Source organism: Ranitomeya imitator, chromosome 1 (genome assembly GCF_032444005.1).
Source record: "Ranitomeya imitator isolate aRanImi1 chromosome 1, aRanImi1.pri, whole genome shotgun sequence".
Taxonomy (NCBI): Eukaryota; Metazoa; Chordata; class Amphibia; order Anura; family Dendrobatidae; genus Ranitomeya; species Ranitomeya imitator.
Genome location: NC_091282.1, coordinates 427,613,659 through 427,619,658, shown reverse-complemented (window position 1 = coordinate 427,619,658; position 6,000 = coordinate 427,613,659). Strand labels below are relative to the sequence as shown.

At 40.4% G+C, this 6,000-nt stretch overlaps 1 protein-coding gene across 2 annotated transcripts in view; it reads left to right on the top strand.

Annotated features, from left to right (window-relative positions):
* Positions 1 to 1,129: 1,129 nt before the first annotated feature.
* LOC138675287 (cytochrome P450 1A1-like) overlaps positions 1,130 to 6,000 on the top strand; it is a 77,198-nt gene continuing 72,327 nt past the window's right edge. Inside the window, exon 1 of one of the 2 annotated variants that reach the window (XM_069763381.1) lies at positions 1,130 to 1,228. The gene's annotated coding sequence lies outside the window, so the exon portion shown is untranslated. The remainder of the gene's footprint in view (positions 1,229 to 6,000) is intronic. The other variant, XR_011320660.1, reaches the window with a different exon arrangement.

Below are 6,000 nucleotides of genomic sequence, written 5' to 3'. Positions count from 1 at the left end.
AAATTCAGAACGAAGAACATCACATAATGCCCTGTAGGTTTCTTCAATGATCCCAGAAAGGGTGAACAGTCCAATCCAGAATTGGAAATGGAGAGATGATAATGTCTCTCCAGTAGCCAGGAATCTGCGGAACAGAAAATGGGAAAAAAAATCAGTACATGGCTTTTAGAAAAAAAAGGAAAAAAGAGTCAGTACATGGCTTTTAGAACAATAAAATTATTAATGACAGGTGTTTCTTTTTCAAAACTACGTAACTTAGGGTCATCAACAGATGTTCCTCAGCAGGAATTGCTCGCTGTAGCTGTGTGTCGTGCCTGGTTATGGATTCTCGCACATGTTGCAGCAAGTCATTGAAGCTCCGTTCCGACATCCTGATGTAGGTGAAAAATTTCTGAGGGTTTTCACGCAGCTCAGTGTACAATGTGTGGTAGGCTCCCTGGCTCTCTCGGACTTCAACAATGGGGAGTTGCCAGTAGCGGAGACAACGTCTTCTCCGTCTTTCTCTTTTCTTTTCTTCATAACAAGCAACAGCATAGGCATAAGCTAAGTTCAAATCCAAATCAAGATTATGATATAAGCTCACCATGCAAAGATCCATCTTGCAGCAAGATACATCGGCAAAAGATGAGGATTTCATCTGTACAAGGGTCTATACAGAGAATTTCCACGAGACACGCCCATTGGACATGGCTTGTGTCAAGGAAATTCTCCTGGAAAAGCATTGCCCTATCGAATGCATACGCATAAATAAAGAAAACACATGTAAAAACGCATGCAAACGCAGCTGGGTTTTATTCGTCATGTGTAAGATGTTGCTGATAAAAAATGCTGCTTTAGAATGCATTTGCATATGTTTTTACATGCGTTTGTGCATGCGGATGATACGCTGTGGACTCATTCGCTAATGTGAACCTAGCCTTATGAAGACTTGTAAGATTCCTAACTCATCTGTATTTGTTCACAATCTCAAAATCCATTGTTTCAGTGAAGTGAGAAATTCTAGACATGAATTAAGTGATAACGTGCTAGTTAACTTGTAACTTAGCTTCAACAAAGACCAGTATTCATTGGCAGAGGAAAATATTAAGCATAAACTGATATGCCAACTCTGCCCACATGTTTATAGCTTAGTCTTCCCTGAAATGCTGCCAATATCAGTCTTCATATTGCATGTTCACTGGCAAATCTAAGCACTTTGGAATTTACCCGAGCCTGTGAAGCAGCCAAGGTAATGTAACCTGAATTTTAGGTCACTAGAATTAGAAAAGGTGAACTGTGTTACAGACAACGGGGATTAGACATTTTAAATCAAATATTACAGTCTTATTTTTATAATATAATATATTAAGAATGCAAATTACAATGTGTTCACAAATAAAACTTTTGTTTTAAGTTTTCAAATGGGAAAGTTAAAGGGGTTTTCACATGAACAAAAGTTCATTTTAATCAACAGATCTTGTAATAATAATAATTTCCACAATTGGATGTGTTTAAATAAAATGTTCCTGTGCTGAGATAATCTTATAAATGTGCCCCTGCTGTGTACTGTGTAATGGCTGTGTGTGACCGTGCAGGATCATGGTCTAATCATACCACAGCTTATTATTATAAGATCTACTGATTATAATTAACTTTTGTTCATGGGACAACCTCTGTAACAAGAGTCTTTGCTATACAAATGTTATGAATTTTTAATCATACATGACATTTGTGCATTGTGCACAATTTAGGGATAGTGTGAGACGAGATGATCACATACAATTCTTTGTTTTTCATACATACTGGTATTTGGCTTTGACTTTATTAATTTAATTAGGGGCTGATTACATGTGTTTTTTATGTGTTTCCGCCTTGAAAATGCACTAAAAACACATTTGCTGATTTTCTGCATCTACTGTACGTCTATGGAGAAAATCCACACATCCACACATAAAACTCAGCATACCCAGAAGAGAAATTGGTATGTTGCGGATTTGAAACACACACCACAGGTCAGTTTATGCTGAATAAAAAGGACACACTGGGAAGGAGATTTCCATAATAATAATAATAATAATCTTTATTTTTATAGCCCAACATATTCTGCAGCGCTTTACAATTCAACAGTTCATATACAACAGTCATAACAAAGTTAATGATAATATAATAATTAATGCAAAAATATTGACAACCCTACACGTAAGAGCTTACAATCTACAATGAGGTGGGGGTGACAAAGTACGGGTGCTTAATTGAAATGATGGTCCAGCCATCTTGAGGTAGTGGGGGTAGATAAAGGCTGCTGGAGCAAGTCGCCAGCCAATATTTGTAGTGCTCTTGGGAACAATGGATGGTTATGATCAGTGAAGTAGAGTATGGACTATATATAAAAGAACTTTGATTAGGGAATGTGATAGGCCACCCTAAATAGATGTGTTTTAGGGAGCAACTAAAATTGTATAAGCTGTGGTTAGTCCTAATTTCTTGAGGTAGAGCATTCCAGAGGATTATAGTGCAACTTGGGAGAAGTCTTGGAGCCGAGAGCGTGAAGTATGGATTAATGTGCATGTTAGTCGAAGGTCACTTACATAGAGTAATGAGTGGGCAGGCTTGCAAACAGAAAGGAGAGAGGTAATGTGGGGGGGTGCCACACTTTGGAAAGATTTGTGGGTGAGAACAAGCAGTTTAAATTAGATCCTAGAATGAATGGGCAGCCAGTGCAATGACTGGCACAGAGGCATCCAAGTACCAATAGATGACCCTGGCTGCTGCATTAAGGATGGATTGGAGAGGGGAAAGTCGAGTGAGGGAGAAGCCAATTAATACAATATTACAGTAATCAATGCAGGAGTAGATCCGGGCAACAGTGAGGGTTTTTGTTGTTTCCATGGTAAGAAAGGGTTGGATTCTATAGATGTTCTTTAGGTGTAAGTGGCAAGGGCAGGCAAGAGATTGTATATAGGAGTTGAAACAAAGATTGGTGTCAAACATGTCAGACAGGGTGCCTGCTGCCTAGGAGCTATTGTGGTGCCACACACGGAGAGGGAGATGTCAGCTTTAGTGAGGTGAGTAGATGGTGGGAGCTGAAGAAGTTCAGTTTTGGAAAAGTTGAGTTTCAGATAAAGAGCGGACATAATGTTGGAAACTGCGGATTGACAGTCACTCGTGTTCTGTAGTACAGCAGGGGTAAGGTCAGCGGATGACGTGTATAGTTGTTTCATCAGCATAAAGATGGTACTGAAAGCCAAATCTGCTGATGGTCTGTCCAATTGGGGCCATGTAAAGAGAGAAGAGAAGAGGGCCCAGGACTGAACACTGAGGGACCCCAATAGTGAGAGGAAAAGTAGACTAAATGGAGCCAGCGAATGATAGGCTGAAGGAGTGGTCAGAAAGATAGGAAGATAACGTAGAGAGAGCAGTGTCCTTTATGCCTATTGATTGGAGCATAGCAAGTAGTAGATGGTGATCAACAATGTCAACAATGTCGACAGCTGCAGAGACATCAAGAAGAATGAGCAAAGAGTGATCACCATTACATTTTGCTTTCAAAAGGTCATTTGACTTTGATGAGTGCAGTTTCTATAGAACGAGTGTAGAGGTAACTGGTAAGGCGGGAGTAAATCAGGTGCTTTAAGAGTTTAGAGATGAAGGGGAGATAGGAGACTGGTCTGTAGTTATATGTGCAGGATGGGTCGAGAGAGGGTTTTTTAATAATGGAGTAATGATAGAGTGTTTGATAGAGGGGAAGATACTAGAAGAGAGGGAGAGATTGAAGATTTTAGTTAGCTGAGTAGTGAAGACTGGAGAGAGAGACTGGAGTAGGTGTGAGGGAATGTGGTCAGTAGTGCATGTAGTAGGAACAGAAGAAGGGAGGACCCTGGAGACTTCTTCTGTAACCGGGTAGAGAGTGAGCCAGAGGAGATGTGGGGACAGACTGGAGTTGTGGCACTTGGTGCCTAGAAGCTGATTTCCTGACAGATGTTTTCTATTTTCTCAGTAAGGGAGGCCAGATCATCTGGTGTTCAAGTTTTTCTCCATAGGCTTTCGGCACTCCTAGAGCATTGCTGGAGAAATAGAGCTTGTCAGGTGATTCAGGGCTGTTTTACTCTGTGTTTGTAGGTTCTGAGGATAAGGTACACAAAACTCAATGGAATAGCATATATGCAATGCCATCACGGTCAGGGGAGGGAGATGCACATGGCGGCCTCTGTCACCCCCTTACAAAAATACACAGCATCAAAAACACATTGTGAAACTTTATCCAGCAAGAAAATACCAAGCCTACCCAACAGTCAGGTCTGTACCCAGAGAATATACATAGTCTAATGCCTCGCTATAGAGTCCAGTACTGACACGTAAAATTACACTTAAGGGACAGATGGACAAGCAATTTCTTTTGCTGATACCAATCCTGTCAGTGCACACATAACCATCCCCATCCAATTATCCATCCTGATAAGATATATTTCTATGTGGCATATATGCTGAAGACTTCCTGTCATAAAAGTGACCTCCTGTTTCTACATGAGGCTGAGAAGGAATCAGCTAGTCAGTTTTTAATAATATGATGTCATAGACCTATTGGAGAAAAGAAGAATTAACTGAGTAGAATGGCAAAATTAACAATTATAAGTACACATTGCTATATAATATGATGACTGCAATATATTAAGAGGATAAAAATGTTGACGGGAGGAGTGCTTCTTTAACATGGACAGCACATGGAGTGCACACTGATGTCGTTCTTATGCTGCCCGTGTTTTTCATCGACCCATAGACCTGTATTGGTACTTTTCATATATGATACAGGAGAATAACGGACATGTCTCTGTGAAAAAATGCAGATATGTGAATTGCACCATAGTTTATAATGGGCAGCACAGTGGCTCAGTGGTTAGCACTGCAGCTTTGCAGCGCTGGAGTCCTGGGTTCTAATCGCACCTTGGACAACATCTACTAGGAGTTTGTATGTTCTCTCCGTATTTGCGTGGGTTTCCTCCGGGTACTCCGGTTTCCTCCCACACTCCAAAGACATACTGATAGGGAATTTAGATTGTGAGCCCCATCGGGGACAGCGATGATAATGTGTGCAAACTGTAAAGCGCTGCGGAATATGTTAGCGCTACATAAAAAATAAAGATTATTATTATTATTATGGGCCTATGCCAAAGTTTGGGCACCCTGCATGGTTAGTACCTAGTAGCACCCCCTTTTGCAAGTATGTGTGCAAACTGTAAAGCGCTGCGGAATATGTTAGCGCTATATAAAAATAAAGATTATTATTTATATTATTATTATAATGGTTCTGTCTGTGAAAAAAACAGTACATGTACGTTCAACATGGACATTTGAATGAGGCCTCGGAGTACCAGAACAGGAGCGTATTGCAGCAAGTCTCAGTACATAGATACTGCACAGTGCCTGGACTGGAGGAGCTAATAGGACAGTGTCACAGAGCTGCACATCCCTGCCCCTCCCCCCATCCAAGGTCCAGACAGAGGTCAGGGATCACAGTATACTTTTATTTTAGGACCCTGGAGCCTTGTCCTTTGCTGCCTCCAGTACACAGGTAGTAAGGGAGTACTATATTATGGATATGCAAGGAGCCGGACATCTATACCAGAGCTCCAGTCCTCTATCATCATGTGAAACAATTCCCTCCCCATTTCCAGGGAAATAATGTTCTTAGTTCTAAACCTCCTGCCCTCCCATCCCCACAATAGGAGCACAGCAAGCAGTATTTATGCAGAGCTGCTGACCCTCATTCTATCCATCAGCAATTCACTCTCACTTTCTCCCTGCCCTCCCTTGTAGCTTGCAACACAAGGCAAGAAACAAAACAGGGAATTTACTTTTATATATATATATATATATAGATATATATATATATATATATATATATATATATATATATATCTATATATATATATACACAGTACAGACCAAGTGTTTGGACGCACCTTCTCATTTAAAGATTTTTTTTTGTATTTTCATGACTATGAAAATTGTACATTCACACTG